The following is an 18,656-nucleotide window of genomic DNA, read 5'->3' as shown; positions in this document are numbered from 1 at the left end:
GAGATGGTAGATGCAAACCTTTACAGAGGTTCAAAAAGCAACTGGACAACTTCATGGAAGAAAAGAACCCATGAAGGGCTTTTGACAGCAACACCTCACCCAGAAAGCCTGTAAGCTGCTGGGTAGGAGGAAGGGAGCCAGTGTTGAGAGAAGTTATTTATTCTGGCCCGCTTGGTGCTGGTGAGGCCACACCTGGGCTGCGGTGTCCAACCTCGGCTCCCCTTCCCAGGTCAAGGGGGATGTGGGGACACTGGTGGGGTCCCATGGGGGCTGCCCGTGTGTTCAGGGGCCCACAGCATGTACCCTGCGGAGAGGTGGAGGGAGCTGGGCTTGCTTAGGCTGGAAAGAGGTGTCGGAGAGGTGAGCTAGTGGTGGCCTACAACCACCCCATGGAGAAGTACAAAGACAGCAGATACTGCTCAGCAGTAGCGGACGATACAAGAGATGGTGGCCTCAGTTCGCTGTTTGGGAGGCCCAGGTTGGACTTTAGGGAAGATGTTTTCACCAGGAGACCTGCAGAGGGGACTTCCAGCCAATGTTTCCATGATTCTATGAGTATCAGTTTCAAAACCTAACACTTGCATTTTGCAGAACCCCAAAAAAGTGGTGGAGGCTTTCTGAGACAAAATCTAGAGAGAGACAATATATCTAATACAAAAGTTGGGGGCACCTCCTTATTATTATCCCCTGTTTTGTACTGACACCTTTGCAGGTTTCCAGTGAGACAATCTGTTATTTATGTACCTCATTAAAAGGACCGTTCTCAGTGTCACTGGGGTGACACTGTTCTTTGTTTGTATTTTAACAGAAGTGACGCAGTCACATCATGTTCCAATAAATAGTCCCTGACCTCCAACAGTAGCTGTGTGCAAAATAAATGAGCCCCTGCTAGGAAGCTGGGTGCCTGTCGTCTCAGCCTCCCCTGGTCGGGCATTCACAGGCTATTTTGGGCCCCAGTCCGCTTCCAGTCAGCGTGAATGAACTTGTCAAGCCGTGGCCCTAAAGCAGCTCACTAGTCACAATATTAACTTCATGTTCATAAAATACAGGGGTACCAATCGGAGTACCCAACCCTTTCATGCTAGCTGAGACACGGAGTCAAAGCAAAATGGCCAACATGCTCCCAAAAAGTCTCTGAGAGAAAAAGCCTGAGCACAGGCTGGCTGGGGGCTAAAATCGGGAGCTACCAGACAAGCCAACATGAGAGCAGCACATGTTAGCCTATGCGCTGCCAACTTTTGTTTAAGCATTTGGGCTTCCTGAGAAAGATTTCAACAGAGAATAGCAAGTGAGATCTGGGGGTGTGCTGGGGGAGCTTCTCCCAGCCACAGAGAGCATCATGAGACTCTGTTTGCTGAGGAAAATATAACAAGTGATGGAAAAAGAGCAAAGCAGGATGAGACGAAGAGCTCGGTAATGAACATATGTAAGTGTCAAGGATATACAGTGGAAAGAGAAGACCATTTTTGTTTGATAAAAAAAGAGACCATCAAAGGAGATATGTACAGAAGGGATAATACCACCCTCCCCTAGACCTCTTGCTGGGGCAAATAGGCTCTGCTAAGTGTATAGGGAGTTGCCCCTCACCTTTTGTAAAATATTTCTGTGGTTTATCCATCCCTTGGCCTCCCTGCTAGGGCTAAAAAAAGCTTGTCTGTAACTTCTTGGCGGTGATTTTGTGGACTCCTGTCAATCAGCAACCAGAAGATATCATGTTTTACTGTCTGTTAGGATGGAAACTGTTTCTGTCTGAAGTGTCTCAACCGACTTCAGATAGCGGTGTCCTGGAGATTAAATACTTCATATCCCTGGAACATCCCAGAGCTTTCCTTATGTATGTTCCTCAGCCTGACGGAATGAGATGTTAGAATATGGGAAAGGCAGGGAGCTTTTCAGAGGAAAACATTTAAGGCAAAATATGAGTGAAAAAGGGGAAATCTCCCCACTTCTGCCCCCACTGGTGCAGGATAGCTTTTGGGATATTCAATAGCAAGTGTTTTGTCCAGCCAGGTTTTATATTACTTAGTATTTATATAGTTTGAGATGACTCTACATTTCTCTGAGATCCTGTTGTGGGGGAGTTTCCTTGGTATTATTCTTTATTTGAATTCATCTCATGAGGAGGGATGAGCTCAAGTTAAACAGTCTGCACCCAGAATTTGAAGATGTGATGATTCTGGACCTGAGGTTCCCCGTGCCAAGTAGCCCTGCTCTAGATCAAATGTTAGATTTCCTTAATGTCCTGTGATGCTCAGATCTAAGTGCTTTGAGCCTGCTTCTACATTAATGCAACATTTCTTTTTATTACAGCTCTCCTGTGCTAGTGCAGAAACAGTAATGGAGGAGCCACAGGCTACCACTTGCAGCCGCAGTCCTGCTGTTTGAGGAGCAATCAATCAGACAGCAGTGGAACATCACATCTCATTCTGGACAGGCAGGCTCTTCAAAATGTTTTCCAAGAAAATTATCTGCACAGAGTTCTGTAAAAATCTAATTCTACCCCATTAACCAATAGCTTATAACCAGCCCAGAAAAAAAATTCAGGTATAATAGCCCTATGACAAATGTGCTAGCACTTAGTCAATTCATTTATCTATCCACTAAATGGATGCTTTAAACCAAGAGGCTCACCCCTTTAACCTCCCTGGTTAATGTTTCCAGATGACATACCAAATGTATTCATTTTATAAAACTGCATTAAAATAAGAGATGGGAAAAGTCTGGTGGGTCATCTTGGTTAAGCAGGATTGTTTCATAAAGAATAATACTGAAAATGTATTAACAAAGCTTCAAGAGCTTTTTGACATGAAAAGGATGGAAACTAATTCTCCACTTTGCTCTAACCAACTTGCTTATTATCTGCAGCCCAGCTCAGAGCCCCAGTTTTGTACTGAGGTACCCATTGTACAAAGACAGAAGAGAAAGGTGGCCCGTGTGCCAGCAACCCAGCCCAATCCAAGATATAAGACAAGAGGGATGCTACCTCACAGGTCAGCCATGCTCGAAGTAGTGGATCAGAGCCGAGTTACATGCTTGGCACCGTCTTTAGCGCATGCCATGGGACTAATTCTCACTGAGTTTTCCACAGAGCTTATGGCAGAAGAACTTTAGGAAGGAATTTATAGGATGACCTTGAAGCGTGATGTCATGGTGTTTGAACAGAGGAGCTACTTTGCAGCATGGTGCAGAGTGGAAAGAACATCTAGTCAATGAGACTGCTGTCCTTTGCTAAATGGAGACATCTGGATTGCATGAAAAGAGGCCACAAAAGACCTTAGAGGCAAAGGTAAGAAATTTGGTTTTGCTGCTGCTGACAGAGGAGTTTGCAAAACAGCGCAGGGGGTGGTGACGATGATGTAGTAGCATGTTCATTCCTTTTGTCCTCCACAGCGCTCTGCTCTGTGCCTTCTCTGCCTTTGCACAGAATCCTACCCAAGTGACCCACACTCTCCCTATCCAACATGCCTCAGCTGACTGTTCTTCTGAGTAGCCTCTTAGATGGGCTTTGATGTTCCCACACAAACTGTGAAGGTTTTGCCTTATTCCAAGTCAAACAAACTCACCGGACATAAGAATTGCTGTGCCCTGTCAAACCATACAGCCTACTATCCTGCCCCAACCAGTGGCAAAAAAACCCCCCAGATGCTTGGGAAGGGTTTAAGAGAATAAGCTGGTCATGGACATCCAACTGCTATTATATGCATGCCCTCTCTGCACATGTTTTCACTACTACTTACAGGAACAGAAAGGAGCAGTGATGTGCAGAGATGAAGAGGGAGGGTCAGTCAACCTGCCATGGCTATGCAAAAACCCAGGCGTGTTGCAAGGAGTCTGGGAGTGGAGTTCTCTCAACTTGTCCAGCACCATAGCCTCTCTGCTGCTTAGCTGTTCATTAGCATGCCAGAAATCTGTAAAAAGCTGGAGTGATCACCATCCTGAATGTATTAGGGAAGTGGGATATTCAAAACCACTGAGGTAATCAGATTTACAAGCCAGGAAACATAGCACATACAAGAGCAGCTCCTGAGAACTTGGCTGCTTCTAATCAAAGTCAGAGGCTGGATGTATTTCAGGGAAGATGCAGATCAGAGAATCAGAACGGAATACCCTTTAGAAAGAAAATGTATCACAAACATCGGGTTTGCCTAGAACGACTGTGGAATCTTTGCCATTTGCGATATTTAAAATACGTTCAGGATGATCTAGAAGTACTTGCTCCTGCCTCAGCCTAGGAGGTGGAGGTTGGTGATTTCCTGATCCTTCATTATCTGAGTCTCTGGTATCAAATACTAACTTTCTGTGTCAACAACATGTCATTGAGAAAATTAACCAGATTTTTTTCCTGAATGTCTTGATACCCTGTGGCAGCTGATGCCACCAAAGCATTTTTTAATTGCAGTCTGCTCTGGGGATTTGTGGTCAGTCATTTGAATGCAAGCTGCCCTCACTAAACTTAGATGAACAAATATTTACCTGCAGGAGAGCACAGGCAACTGTAGCTGCAGGGTCCTCTTTATTTATAGCTCACCAGCACAACCAAGCTGCAGTCTGCCTCTCTTTGGTCACCTGCTCATATCTGAGGTTAACACACGAGTGAGCAGTAACTTCCTAAAGGATAAACTGTATTTGCAGAAAAGATCACTTTATCCCAGTCACCGCTATTGACAGATATAAAGTAATCCCTACAGACATCTGAAGGCTGAGCCTGCTTATCTGATGCTGCAACATCAGAGGAGGGACGGATCAGGGTATGCGTTTATAATAACAATTGTGATTACTTTGCAAAAAGACATCCCTCAAAGGGTTTCTTCAAAATACTGTCACGCCAAAATACAGATTCTTGAGAAAATTGGGGTTTTCATAATATATCACCTCCTATCAGGATACTTTTAATCACCTGAACACAAAATAGCTGTGAGATATTTTCTTAGAGAGCTCAAGCTAATCAGATGTCATCTTGCAGGGTTAAGCTAATTAGTGCAATGGTTAGGAAGGGAACTCTCCCCACCGGGCACTGTCAGTACCCACTGGTAGCCGAGGTTTTACCTAGCCTCTGTGGCTGGGCACAAGCTATGGTGGACCCAGAGCCAAGCGTGGGCTGACAGGCCAGCTGGCGCTCAAGTCCACTTGGCTGCTGCCTTCCTCGATTAAAAGGTTGGGCTATCCCTGCCTTCCCCTACATCGGCCCACCTGGTTCTCCGCAGAGGGAAGTGCCCACTGTCCCACTGTCAAATTTGGCTGACCTTGGCCAATGGGTTCCAGATTTGCTGGGGAACAACTGAAGGGGAAACAGATGGACAAGCAGCATGACAGCGTAAGCTTCGTTTCCTTAGAAAACCAGGATAAAATGTCCTTCTTGGTTTGGAATAGCAAATATGGACTTGCATGTGCACAGCAACTGCTTGCTACAGCCTCATGTCTCTTTTGGCATCAAAGCCACAAAAACCCTATGAAATATTGCCATAGCCGCCACTCCTAGCTATGGCAATCGGACTGCTCTCCTCCACAAATTCTGGTTGCGTTGTCCAGAGCTCTGCTACAGGGCATATCTTGTCATGTGGTGGCCCTCCTCCCCTCCTCCTTCCCCACCATCCTCAGTGGGTCTGATTCCATTCCTGAAGGTCGCAGCCGCTCTTCTTCTCTATCACACAGAGGGAACGCCTCTGAGAGAAGGTAACTCAGCTGTAGCAGGAATACAACTGTGGATTATGTTGTAGCCAAGCACTGCACACATGTAACAAGCACCACAGGTTTTTATCAATAATAAATATTGATAATGTATGTAATATGATAATTAATTATGCTATAAACATTCATCACAATATCCCTGCAAAATGTCATAACGACAGGAACCCAAATGACTACCTCATTGACCCAAACGAGCTTGGGCTTCCCTCTGGGTTTTAGCTCCCTAAGTCATGTAGATTCACCAACAGCATCTAACCTTTGGAGCAGAGCAGGTTGGTCAGTAAGACAAGAGCTCTAGGTAAAGTTCCCAGGTTCGCAGCACCTTGTAGGGTGAAGTGGGCCCAGTGGGAGAGGAAAAGGGAGACTGGTCTGTCTGTGGGTGGTAGATGCTGGAAGAGAGAGACAGTCAAGGTAGGCAGGGAGCACATTTTGGGGCGGGTTGATGGGCCTCCCTTTCAAAAAAACTAGGCTCAGGCTTAAGAGTTACGAATTACTGCACAACTTGTGTTACACCAAGGAGTCCAGGTTTTTAGAGGGTCCTTCAAAACAGCTGCTTTCCTGGCTTCCTGTAAGCAGTATCCTGGCTGCCTGGTCCCTGCAGTGACTAATACATGTACTTGGCCTGGAGTCTCCGTAGCTATCCCTGTCTGCACAGCTCCCTTCCAGCCTTGGGCAGAGCGAGTTCCAGTGGGCTGAGTGGAGGTGAGGAACTGGTGCGCAGCAGTGAATGGCTCATCCCCATCAGAACAGCCAGGAGTGGTCCTATGACCAGCTGAAGGGATAAGGCAACGTGGTTCATTATTTCTCTGCTGCGTGCGCATGTGGAAGCAATGCAAACTCTGGCATAACCCTGGCCTATGTTATTCATCAGAAGTCATTTGATGCTGGGACTTGGCAACCAGCCAGTTCTATAGAGTGTTTCCTTCTTACAGCCACCATCATTTCATCTTCCCTATAAACATCTGCAAATTATCCTCCTTCAAATCCCGCCTTTAAACTCCTCTTTGCTGGGACGCCAACGAGAAGTGATACACTCACCCCACAGCCTCTGATGTGATCTGCCCTTCTCTAATTCTCTCTTTTTTTCTTCCTTTTGCTTCCGTCTCTGAAATAAAGGATGCTAGATCTCAACATGATTCTTGAATGCTGTTTACTCCCAATCTGTGTTGTTTCCATTTCCATAACTGCAAATACAAGCTACTGTTGGAGCCCAGTCTGAAAGAAAATATCCCAGCATATGGTCGGCAAATGCAGCATGCTCAGCTCTTGTCTCTAAATCCCGTTTCCCAGCATTTCTTCAGGGAATCAACGCTGATTAAATGTGCCAGTATATTTCATTGCATTTGGAGGATCTGCAGATCATCCTTCAGAAGAGTGGAAGCAAGAAAGTGTAGCTGAGTAACCAAGAGCAGTTTACGGTATGGTGCAAACTGTGATTACACTTTGAAATGGTTAAACCCCAGCTCTAGGTAAGAGATACCTCAGTGACTCCTATGCCCTTCAATCCCTTTGCGAACAGCAGTTGATGGTGCTTGGGTAAACATCTGCTGGAAGTGTGAATGAGAGCCGCCAAATTCATATCTGAGTGCAAGACTGCTTCAGGGTTTCCCAAGATTTATGGTCAAACACTCTCGGACTCCAAACCTTCTCCCTCAGATATTGCTGTTGATTATGTTCCTTCAAGCTAACGTTTATTTTCTCTCTGGATGGTGAATCTTGAATTGGGATGTTTTTCATTGATATGACTGATGAGGTTACCAAGCCCCGCTGCCCAGGCTGCCTGGCTGATCAGATGGCTCAGCGGGCCTTGGTGCAGCTCTTGAGCTGGCTCAAGTTGGCAGCCTCACGTTTTCATGGCGGGCAGGCACCAGTCCTGCTGTACAGCAACAAGGTTTGAGCTGGCAATGCAGGATCCACCACACCAGCCCAATGCAAACCACCTTTGTTTGATATCAGAACACCAGAAGCTGGAAATGTTTTGGGGTTTTTTCCAAGAAAGCTGACATTTTCACATTTTAACTTGACCCCAGGAGCTTCTCACTGTATGGAAGAAAAAACCCCAAACCAAACAGTCCAAAGCTAATGTAAACAGACAGCTCTCCTTTTGTCCCCCCAAAATGCCACTTAATATTCTTCTGCCCCCTTGGCTAGAAGACAAGCGCCGTGTTGTCCTCACGGACCATTTTTTTGGCCAGTGTGCCACAAACAGGTTGGACGGGACTGGAGATTGCAGTTTCTTATTGGAAATCAAATGAAAAGCCCTGCCAAAGCCAGTAGGGACTAATCCACTCAAATAATTCCTTATGGGACAGATGACGATGATTTTCAGAACCCAATATTCCCTGCAAACCGCTGTCACTGAAAACACTTTGCAAACTTGTCAGCGTGCCCTCCATGTAGGTCCCAGATTTCTTTGCTTCTTCCCTTTCCTGTTCCAAACCAGTATCACTCTGTGTTTTTCAAAGAGCGTATTTTTAGCTCCTCTGGGAGGAAAAAAAGGGCTAACACTGCGAGGTTTTTCCACTGTACAGGTAGCAGAAATTACAGCGTGCAGCTGGGATCGCTCCCCTCAGATGGAACTGGCAATCATTCCCCACCGACATTTTCTGCCAGTTAATTAAAAAGTGCTGTCTCCCTGGAGGGCTGTCCACACAAGGCCTTTTGGCCCAAATTTTCCAGGTGGTTTAGTTCCACTGGTGGGATCACGATGGGGCCACCAGCACGGATGCTGACTCCAGATAACATCCATCATGAGTTTGGGCTGAGAATCATTCTCAAAGCGAATTGGGCTAGGAGAGAAAAGAAAGGGGGAAGGTTACATCCACAATAAAAATCGGTGTCTGAAAATCAAATCTGTGCCTCAATGTCAGCACCAGGCTGAATTATTAAAGCTGAAATTATTTTCCGAGGCTAATTTTCCTCTCCCTGCTTGTGTTAGCAAATCCTGCCTAGCAACAGAAGTGACCTCTCGAGGTTGCTTCTAGCAGCGTTTCACGTGGCTCTGTTTGCTCGCTGTCTGCGGCTCCTTCCCACCCAGACACCCGAACGAGAATAGCCAGTTTCTCTTTCTCTTCTCATCAGTATTATCCTCCAATTGCTATGTGACAGCCCTGCTTTGTGGCATTTCAAGTTATAAACACTGTCAAGGAAGATTTAAATCCCCCAGAAAACAATTCATCTTTAAATAAAAATAAGTATCTATGAATCACTCTTTTTAAAAATAAGCACTTATCAGAATTCACACTGTTCTGGGGTAGGAAAAGCTTCTGTTTGCCTCTAACAAAATCAGGGTAACTCTGTGACAGAAATGTCTGGTTTCCTTAAGGCTTTCTTCCCTCGGCTTCAAGAAAGGACAAAGCTCAGACCACTATGGTACCAGACAGTCCCAGCTGTTTTCTCCACTTCTCTCTCCCCAATCAGGCTGGATTTAATCTAAGCTCTTAATTATAGACCCCATTCTAAAAACTGTTCCCTGCTAAAATAAGGCACCAATTATGCACAGCTCCTCTGTGGTGCGGGGCCATGCGGTGAGTTAATCAGTTCCCTCACATCTGGTACTGGCCCCTACTGCCTTGCAAATCCCTGCCTGCAGACTATTCCCGCCTGGGAATAGATTAACCCCTTTCTCACCAGCATCATAACTGGTCTAAAGACTATATTCAAGTACCTTCACAACTGCAACCTGAAATGTTTCGCCTTCAACTGCCAGGTCCCAGTGAGGGCCTCAGAGGGCAGGGTCAAGGCTGAAAATAGGAAAGATGTGGAAAATGTCTGTGAACGAAGCTTGGAATTGATTTCCTCCATGCCTGCCAAAGCGTAAGGCGACATGCAGTGCAGGTCCAGAGAGCCCGCAGTCACAGCAAGCGCAGGAGACAGGAGAAATAAACTGCACCTACTCATCGTGTCTCTGTGTATGCTTCTTCTGTACTTTGAAGGGATGTTTATTCCTGACTTCTTTGCCTGGATGTAACCCATTCCTCTGCCTCCCTTCTGCTTTAACATATGAGTTTGTATAGAAAAAAAGGTGAGATGGGTTTCGGCCATCATACAGAGCCCTAAGGGTGATTTGCTTGTAGGACCAACAGCAAAGCCCTTGTGTTCTGCCAGCTTGTTTTGGCATAGACTCATTTAAGCAGGGAAGTGCCTTGTGGAGACCTCGTCTCCTGTTCATTGTAGCACAGATGGCCATCATCTTAAAGGTCCCAACATCCACTTGCTTGCTCTCGCCAGAGCCCATCGCTGAAACTGCAAACGTCCAGCGATTGCTCCTGCTCTAAAGGTGCCAGCACTGAAAGCTGTTGCTGGTCCTCGTCTCCCACTGGTAACCTCTTAACAGGACCACCAACACTTGGGCTCTGCGCTTGCCTAGACTCTTAAAGGTCCCAACATCCCCTCGCTCTCCCACTCAATCTCAGGAGAGCCCTTCACTGAAATTGAAAATAAAATCCCTCCCCAGCCACAGATCAGTCTTGCTATGGCTCCAACAGTTATATGTAAAACTAACAGGAGAGTAACATCAGGAAATTATTTCCTCTATTTGCCTTTCCACTTTACGTATGCTGGTTTCTAGAAATGAGGAAAAAGACCAGCGTTAGTTGGAAAGCTGAGTCCTGCTCAGCTGGTAGGAAAGAATTCCTTAATGCTGCGGGTCTCAGTTTGAGAGCTGCTGTCATGAGCCAAAAATTTATTTCTAAACCTCTCTGTCTCAGATTGCGTATAATTCTACAACACTCTCCTAGTGAGGAGGGATCAGATGGCTTAGGCCAGGCTTAAATGACTCCACAAAAAGCAAAGCAGTGCAGAACCAAGCACACCATGCACAGCGAGGAGGAACAATCTGTAAGAAACTCCCAAACACTGGTTTGCATGAGGTGAGAAAATCAATGGGTTATGATATTACAGTGAGATATGCAAAAAAGGCCTCTCTTATAAGGTGGTCTCCTGCCTTAACGTGGTGCCTCAGGCTATTTTCAAATGGTTTATATACACAGCTCACTGTTTGCGCAGTTTGCTTACTTTAAGCAGCGGTGTCAAGACAAATTTCTCTAGGTTTCAGTTTAATTTATGTTTCTCAGCTTTGTCCCAGCATTACCTAGACTTCTGTGTTCAACAGCTAACTCAGAGCTGGAGTTTGCCACTGCCTACATGCGAATGAAAGATCAGATTGTGGGTGTGGACCAAAGAGCTGAGGAACAGATAATACAAACAAGCTTCGTAGCAGTAATTTAATAGCTAAGACAGGACTAAGGATCATTTGCCCTCAAGTCTGATGAGTCAACAGAGCTATAAACAGAGCACAAAAGAAAACCTCCCAGGTTACCCAGAATAAAATCCCACGAATAATGAAGTTTTGATTAACTTAAATTGATCATTTAGCAACCATCCCTTGTTCCATCCCAATTGTGTTTGCTGACGTTTTGCTCACGGGCGCATGCAGTGAGTCACTGCACAGTAACCTCCCCCCCGCCGCCCCGACCGAGATCCACCATGTTAATTTTTCAGCAGCTAATGACAACTATTAGCAACCGTCAGCTAGCACAGAGGCAAGTATGTGGGCTGCCCGTGGACGGCTGTATGGCAATTTAATGTGGCTTATGTATGCATCACTGTCCTAGAAGTTAGGGATGTAGGCAGGAGCGTGATGCTTCCTATGCGATCGATAACCATTAATTGTGCCTTCAGAACCAGGGGCGTAATTAACAACCACAGAAAACTCACCTGCCTGACACATGGAGGCTTTCAGTTACTTAGGAGGTGCTGAAGTGAATTTGCCAGGGAAAGCTTTTCCTGGTCTTTCAGACAGACTTTGACCTATTTATTTTTAAGCCATCCCTTGGCTCTGTCATTTTGCTTTTCTGCCCCTAGTCCTGAGCTGTTCCATTTGTTTCATCAGCTCCCATTTTTTTTGTATGTAAGCATCACTGGATTTATCTTGTTTGCTTGCTATTTTGGGGGAAGGAGTACTGCATTGTTCTCTTCCTTTGGGAGCTACCCACAAGAAGTCTTCCAAACAGAAACACATTTGCTGAAGACTTACATGACCTGGGAGAAGCCAGCTCCCTTTGCTCACAAGCGGTTACACTGCTGGCATGCTGTGGGGTTCTGAGTTTGCTCCTCAGCTTGAGGTAGCAAGAAAAAAAAAAAAAACCCGGACAAAGCCCAAACCCCAGTAGGTTTGACTACCAGATTTTATCTGGCAGGGGAGGAAAATTACAGAAGGGCTCTGTGAGATTACTACTGAATTGTTACTGGGGAGACAGGAAAATAAGAAAACGCAGGTCAAACGAGTATCAAGTTTAAAAGTGTCCTAGTCCTTGTGATGTGCTCCTTCTTGACTTACTTTGTTCTCAGCTATCTAAAATTGGATCTCCCCAAAGTGAACTAGAAACTGCCAAGAGAATGCATGATTTTTTGGGCAAAAATCTGCAAAGAATTGGAATGAGATCAGACACGTTTCTCTTTGCTAGCTGATTGGATTTGAACCCAAGATTCCACCAGACCGAGGTCAGTACATTTCCATGGAGAAAGGTCATACTAAACTATTATAGTTGAATTTTTAAAAAACAAGAATTAGGAAATGCCAACATAAGTGCCGTACTGGGAGAAGTTCAAATTAACCTGTTCCCACCATCCACTTCCTAGGTCAGTGGTGCCATTTTAACTCTAAAATATAGTCACGGTGAGGGCACTAAGAGGCCTTAATTGCACTGACCAGCCTCACCTGGGCCCCCACCCATGGGCCCCCGGGCTCCATTTAAGCTCTGGACTGAGCATTTGCTCAGTTCTTGCCTGAGCTGTGTTGTAGGTGTGCCTGTCTGCAGCCCTGCCTCTGGCCCTGCCACCCAGATGGACCATGGACCTCCACTGTAGGTAGCTTTTCTCCTGGATGGGTCCCTCAGGTGTGTATTGCAACTTGTCTCCAGTCCTGGTTCTGTTTCCTTTTGTTCCTGCATGGAGCCTGGTTCATTGCTTGCTGTGTCTGGGGCTGTTGATGGACCCTGCTGTCAGCATCTGTCCCTGCTTGCTCTGCTCAGATCTTGGGGGACTGTGCTCCATCACTAAGGGTACTGCTTGTGCTGGGACTGCCTTTGGCTCCTGGCTTGCCTGCACTTTGGGAACAGCAGGACATTGCTGTTCCCTAACAAATATTCTGGAGTTAAGCCTGCCCTCATTTAAGTTACTGGAAGAAGCAGTTCAGTCTAGCACCCTTTGCAAGGAGGTCCAGCTACTTGTGGCACTTCATCTTCACTCATGCAGAGCTGTCTATGCATACCTGCCAAAATGGGGCCCATGACAAATATGTCCACTTACAGTTTGCAGCTCCTCCTTTTTATCTTAGGAATGGGCTTATGTGGGTTCCTTCTGTTGTCTGCTACAGACTTCTTCAGATCTATCTACTCCTCCCTCTGGAGTTTGCTTTTTGAATGCTATTGAGTTAGTCAGTGGCGGTGGGGGGTGGCTGGTGGTGTAAGTAAGCATGGGCTAGGCATTCCTGTCATCTCCCCACAGGGGGTGAGTTATGAGCCTGATGGTGTCCTAAGCTCTACTAAACCACAGGGTATGCTTGGATGTGCAGATGACCACATGTTCTCAGGGCTCCTTTTGGACCTGCAGTGTTAGCCTTACTAACTGGCCTGTAAAGAAGCTATCTTGATAGCACTAAAGACCATACATAGCCCATGACAGAACAGCTTTTCAGTGCCTGCAAAGGTGACATCCGAGGGAGCCCAACATCCAGGCCTCCTGCTGATGGTAACAGACTGTTGCCCAGGTTTGCAGTCCTTACAGCGGTATTTGTCCATTAAATTAAACCCTGTCTTGCTGTGCTGGTATCTTCTCATTGCTGTTATCTTCCCTTCATTGCTATATGATTAATATATCTGAATACAACAGGAGGAGGCACAATACACCTTTGCAGATATACTACCATCTTTCCTCTTCAGAACTTAGTGGAGACTGTTTTTCACACTGTGGTTTTCAAGGGCTAAGATGTAGCATGAGATTGGTTAGTTAGTTCAGTCTAATGAGTCTTTTCAAACCAGTCTAGATTTTAACAGGGCACCTGTGAAAGTACATTTGCTTTTTGCTGGTTAGAGATCTGTGAAGGGATGATTGCTTCATCTAGCCTCCCATGTTCCAGTCTGAGGCTGGACTGTGAGCTAAGTCCCTGTTGCCCAAGTCTCTCTGAAATGAATGGGAGTGAGGCACCTACATGATGCCTTTTAAAAATCTGTCTAAACACTGTAATAATAATAATTACCAGATGCCAAGAAGCTTGACTAATGATGATGCAACAACTGTAATGATGGAATACTCTTCCATGCTTTATTGGCAAATTACTGTTTCTGTTTGCTTTGTTCCTGCTTTGTGCCCCCTCAAAACGCACGTAGTATCCAGCTCTTTCCTTAAAGCCTTCCTCTTCCAGGACCTAGCCTGCCGTGCCCTCCACCCTGTGCTTGGTTGGGTGTACAGTTCCCATATCAAGTTGTCATTGCTGCAGCTCAGCTCCTTCCTGAGGTACTGTTGATGCCCTGTTCCCTGCCTGTGAAATTCGTGTTGGTGCATAATCATCTGTGAAGACAACTATCCCCCTCGTGTCATGTCTTGCAAATCTAGGAAGAAAGCTTAATCACCTCTGCCAAATGTGAGCAATCTGTATGTGTAGTCCCAGTGAAATAAGAAAACGGATTCAAGCATGGTGTGGGCTGCTGACATGCACGCTGTTCTACAGTTTTGTGAGCCCATCTGAGTTTAAACCTGTAGTACTCCTTACTCTTCTTGTTTGTACCTATTTCACTGGTTTATGAGTGACTCAGGCTACCTTTACTAGCAAGTCCCTTGCTAGTCTAACTTGGAGCCTGTCCTGTGTAAGGCCAATCACATGTGCTGAATAACTATATTTGCCATATAAGCAACTGACCACATGAAAGCCCCCAAGCACCCTTCCCTTGGGCTCTTGGCCAAACTGGAGCCTGGAGAGAACAACAAATGGAAGACTCCTTGCCTTGCGCTCCTGGCCTAACCCTGCCATTCCCCCTCTGGCAGGACAAGGGGTTCCAGATCATTTGCTTTGCCTCTCTTCTACTCCTAATTTTTATCTCCACAGCAAAAATTGCACTGTGTACTCAACAAAGTACTTTAAAATTTTTGTGTACATGATACTCTGTAAGTACAAAGACTTATCACTATACATTCAGCTCCAAGACCTGCAGATAGCTTCCAGCTTTTAGTTATATTGTACCTGGGAAGGAAAGAAATCCTTTCTCACTTCTGTGGCGGTCTCAGTAATGCCCTGGAATAAACCATGCAACATTTCTTCTAGTTTGTCCCAGGGGCAAATACGTTATTGTTTACTCAGCTGTACAGCCGGTCTCCCAGTTGACAGCCCCCTCACAGACCTCTAAAGCATTTGCAGAAGGGGACCTAGGCATTTTCTGTTTCATCAGGTGCGGGCTTCTCTCACAAGCTTCACTTGTTGAAACACACTGTGCCTTAAAGGAGGTGGTGCTACCCACCCATCATTGCTGCTGGACAGAAACCAGATACAAAGTCTGCCTTCTCAAGGTTTCTCCATCCTGGTTTTAAACATGGTTTTAAACATGGACGTGCATCTGCTGAGCTCTCCTCCCAGTCTTACGTGCACACTGCCTTCACAGGAGTGTTCACAACCTAGTACTATTACGTTGTCAAGAAGATCACAAAACAGGCCCTACCATTTCAGTGGTATGGATGAAGCTACTTATCGGGTAGGCTTCCATGTCCTGTTCCCTTCCCTTGCATGTCTTCTCTCCCCTTCTTACGTGGGCCACTTGTTTCTTCGCCCAGGCTTTGCTTCCTTTTTGCTCTCTGCTCCCTCTGAATTTAGCATCTTTGATAAATGTCTTTGGGTGTAGATATCTAGGAACAAAAGAGAGTAGTAAGTCTAGAGTGGGGCTGGCTCTTTTCCTTTAAATAGGCTCGCCTTTGACACCCAGAAGTGTGCCTCCTGAGCAGGGGGTGGTACTGTTAAGTACTGTTAAAAGACTGATAGCAATATTGAATCAGCTCCAAGACCTTCAAGGAAATGCTGTGTTGACTGTAGCTGGGAAACCCCACCCAGAGCTCTAGCAAAAAGACTGACAACACTACAAGGATTTTTCCTCACTCTCCTGTCTGTGAAGTGACAATTGTAATGGACCAGTGCCATCTCCTGATAAGTGCAACCAAAAAGAAACAATTACAGGAATTCATCTGGGCCTCAGGTGTGTGCATGTATATATATTCCCAGGCTAGTAGATTTCTCTGATTATATCAAAAAACAGTGATCCAGGGTAGCCATTAAAAGTGTCCTACTTTGTATGTGCTCCGAATGTCTCTGTGTGGGGCCCTTTCTAGCCCAATCTGTCTTTGTTCTCATGCAGTGCTCACAAACAATAGGGACAGCGCAGACTGTTTGATGAAGTCCACGTGCGTTGGAGTAGCTGCTCTCCCCCAAAATGTTTATCTCCTCTCCTGGTAGGCAGCTGTTGTGATGTGTTTCTGTGCCAAAGGAATGGTTCCAGCTCTACCTCCGCAGCTGAGGATGAAAGCTCACTTGAAATCATGTACTGCAAAATACAGGGGAGTTGGCAGCTGGATCGCTGCCTGCCCTGTTCAGCTGGGATGACGGAGCACCGCCCCATTGCATCTTCTCCCCACTCACATGTGTGCATCAGACCAAGACTTTGTGGGGAGGAAGCGGCGTAATCAGATGGCTATCATCCATGTGTTGTACACCTGATAAAATCTCCCCCAAATAAAAGACGGGTAACTCATATGATCTTGCAGAGGATTGCCACTGTACAGCAATTTGTGAGACAGCAGCAAAGGGAAGCACAAGCATGCAGCTGTCGTACAGGTTGCCTGTCTTCCCGGCCTCTCATGATCTGAGCAGGGTCAGGTTTCTAAACATTTTCCAGGAAGAAGGGATGAAGTGACCCTGTCCCTTGGCAAGATAAGGTGGTTATGGGAGCCTGTATACAGAAAGAATAATAAACAGCCTGACCCTTTGCAAGAGACCACAACCTGAAAGCTTTCCTTATTTCGGTAATTGTCCTTCACTGTGGAAGACTGAAAAAAGAAGGCCTAGCAATCCAAAAAAGCTGCAAGATCCCTGTCCCACCCTTGATATGTTTGTATCAACACCCATCCTACTTGGCAACCTTGCTTTCTTTGCTAGGGTATGGCAGTGAGTCCCACTCAATGCAATAGTGACTGGCTTCAGGGGGATTTGTGTCCTTCTGCCACCTCCCTGAACTGTGGTGTTCACAACGATGACTCTTCGTTTCCGCAGGAGAGCGTTATGCATTCCCTGGCATCAGGCCTGCTTACTGTCTCCATTCCTGACATCTTAATAACGGCACATAAATTCTGAGTCCTTCTTTGGACGTTAAGTTCGTTCTTTCATACGGCTCCTGGGTGCTTTGGAGTTTTACACTTAAACACCTTTTAAAATCTGGCCGACAGTTACTAGGCATGGTGACAGGGTAATGAGACCAGCTCTGCTGTTATGGAGAGGCTATGGAGGGACCTCCTCATCACTGATCTTCATCTTTTGATCTTGAGATTAACTGTATAAATAATTTCCCCTGGCAAAACACAGCCATCTGAAAAAGCATCTGTAAACGGCGCCTGTGCCCATGTCAGCTTTCAGGTAAGCCAAAAGTAATAGGTGTCAGCTTGTGAGAGAAAATGAAAGGTAATTAAATTTTTTTGTGTGTCAGTAGGCTTACTTCATGAGAATGAAGCTGCAGGCTGTACCATCTCCACTGCAAAAACACCGGCTATCAGTAGCCACTGTCAAATAACAAGAGCAGCTAGTGGGATGAACCCAGCCCTTGATGTGAGGCAAAGCCGAGAAGCCATACAGCGAACATCTAGGAGTCGAGCTGCCTCTCAGACAGATCACAGCCTGTAAGTCTAGCTCTGTATTTCAGCGGCCTCCTCTCCGCTGCCAGAAATCTTAGGCACGGGTAAAACAGCAATGGAAAATCCTGCTAGATCGTTGTCCCACCTCAGGCACGCCTGGCTTGGTAGGCTCAGCTTTGTCACACAGGAATCCACAAGAGTACTGGAAAATTAACAGTGGTTCTGGAGACTGAGTAGGAGTAAAACCACTAAGCTGTAACATTTTCTCTTGAAAGAGGGAAGATCTGCACAAGCAGCCCCCAAGCCCTGACACTAATTCAATGGGATGTCCCCAGGTGCCACTGAATTCCACTGAAATTTTGTCAGAGGTTTTAATTAGATCAAGATGTTGGAGTCTGTGTTTCACTGCATAATTCTTTCTGAGATTGTGATTAATTCCTCAGTCATCTAACGTCCCCTGAAACGCTTCCTATAGTGTCACTCACAGCACTGAAGAGTGGCTTTAGACAGGACAAATATTAAAGGTGGCCTTACTAAGGCTGTTAGGTGTAGACATCTCCCCTCTCTCTGATTCATTAAGTTCCAGATCTAACACAGCCTCTTCTGCTCAGTTGTGCTGCATAGGGGACTGGCTCCTCCGGAGTCATTTAAGCTATCGTGATACGAATCCGCTGTGGAAAAGGCCCAAGGTTTTCCCAAATCCTGGCATAAGAAGTAAAGGAACAAACTGCTGACTGCACTGCATTTCCCTATGTCAGAGGAGGATTAATTAATGTTTTCAGGCTGCTTTGAAAATTAAAAGTGCCATGTGGTACAATATTGCTGTTCCTGTTTTTCACCCTGTAGCTGATATGTAGCGTGTTCCTTACAAACTAATTGGAAATTGCTTTTGGTATTTTTGATGTTTTTCAGCGGAGCTGATACAGCCTGCTGCTTCGTTCTTATAAATGTGCCCTACCTCACCCTCCCCTGTCCCCCCTCCTCTAAGCTCTTCTGCAAGGGAAATAAAAACATCAGTCCCTGGTACCATCTGTCAAGCAGAAGCTAATCCATTCTCTGCTTGTCTCATGGTCAATTTGGTT

This window comes from Gavia stellata, chromosome 2 (assembly GCF_030936135.1).
Source record: "Gavia stellata isolate bGavSte3 chromosome 2, bGavSte3.hap2, whole genome shotgun sequence".
In the NCBI taxonomy this organism is placed as follows: domain Eukaryota; kingdom Metazoa; phylum Chordata; class Aves; order Gaviiformes; family Gaviidae; genus Gavia; species Gavia stellata.
This window is presented reverse-complemented; position numbering follows the sequence as displayed.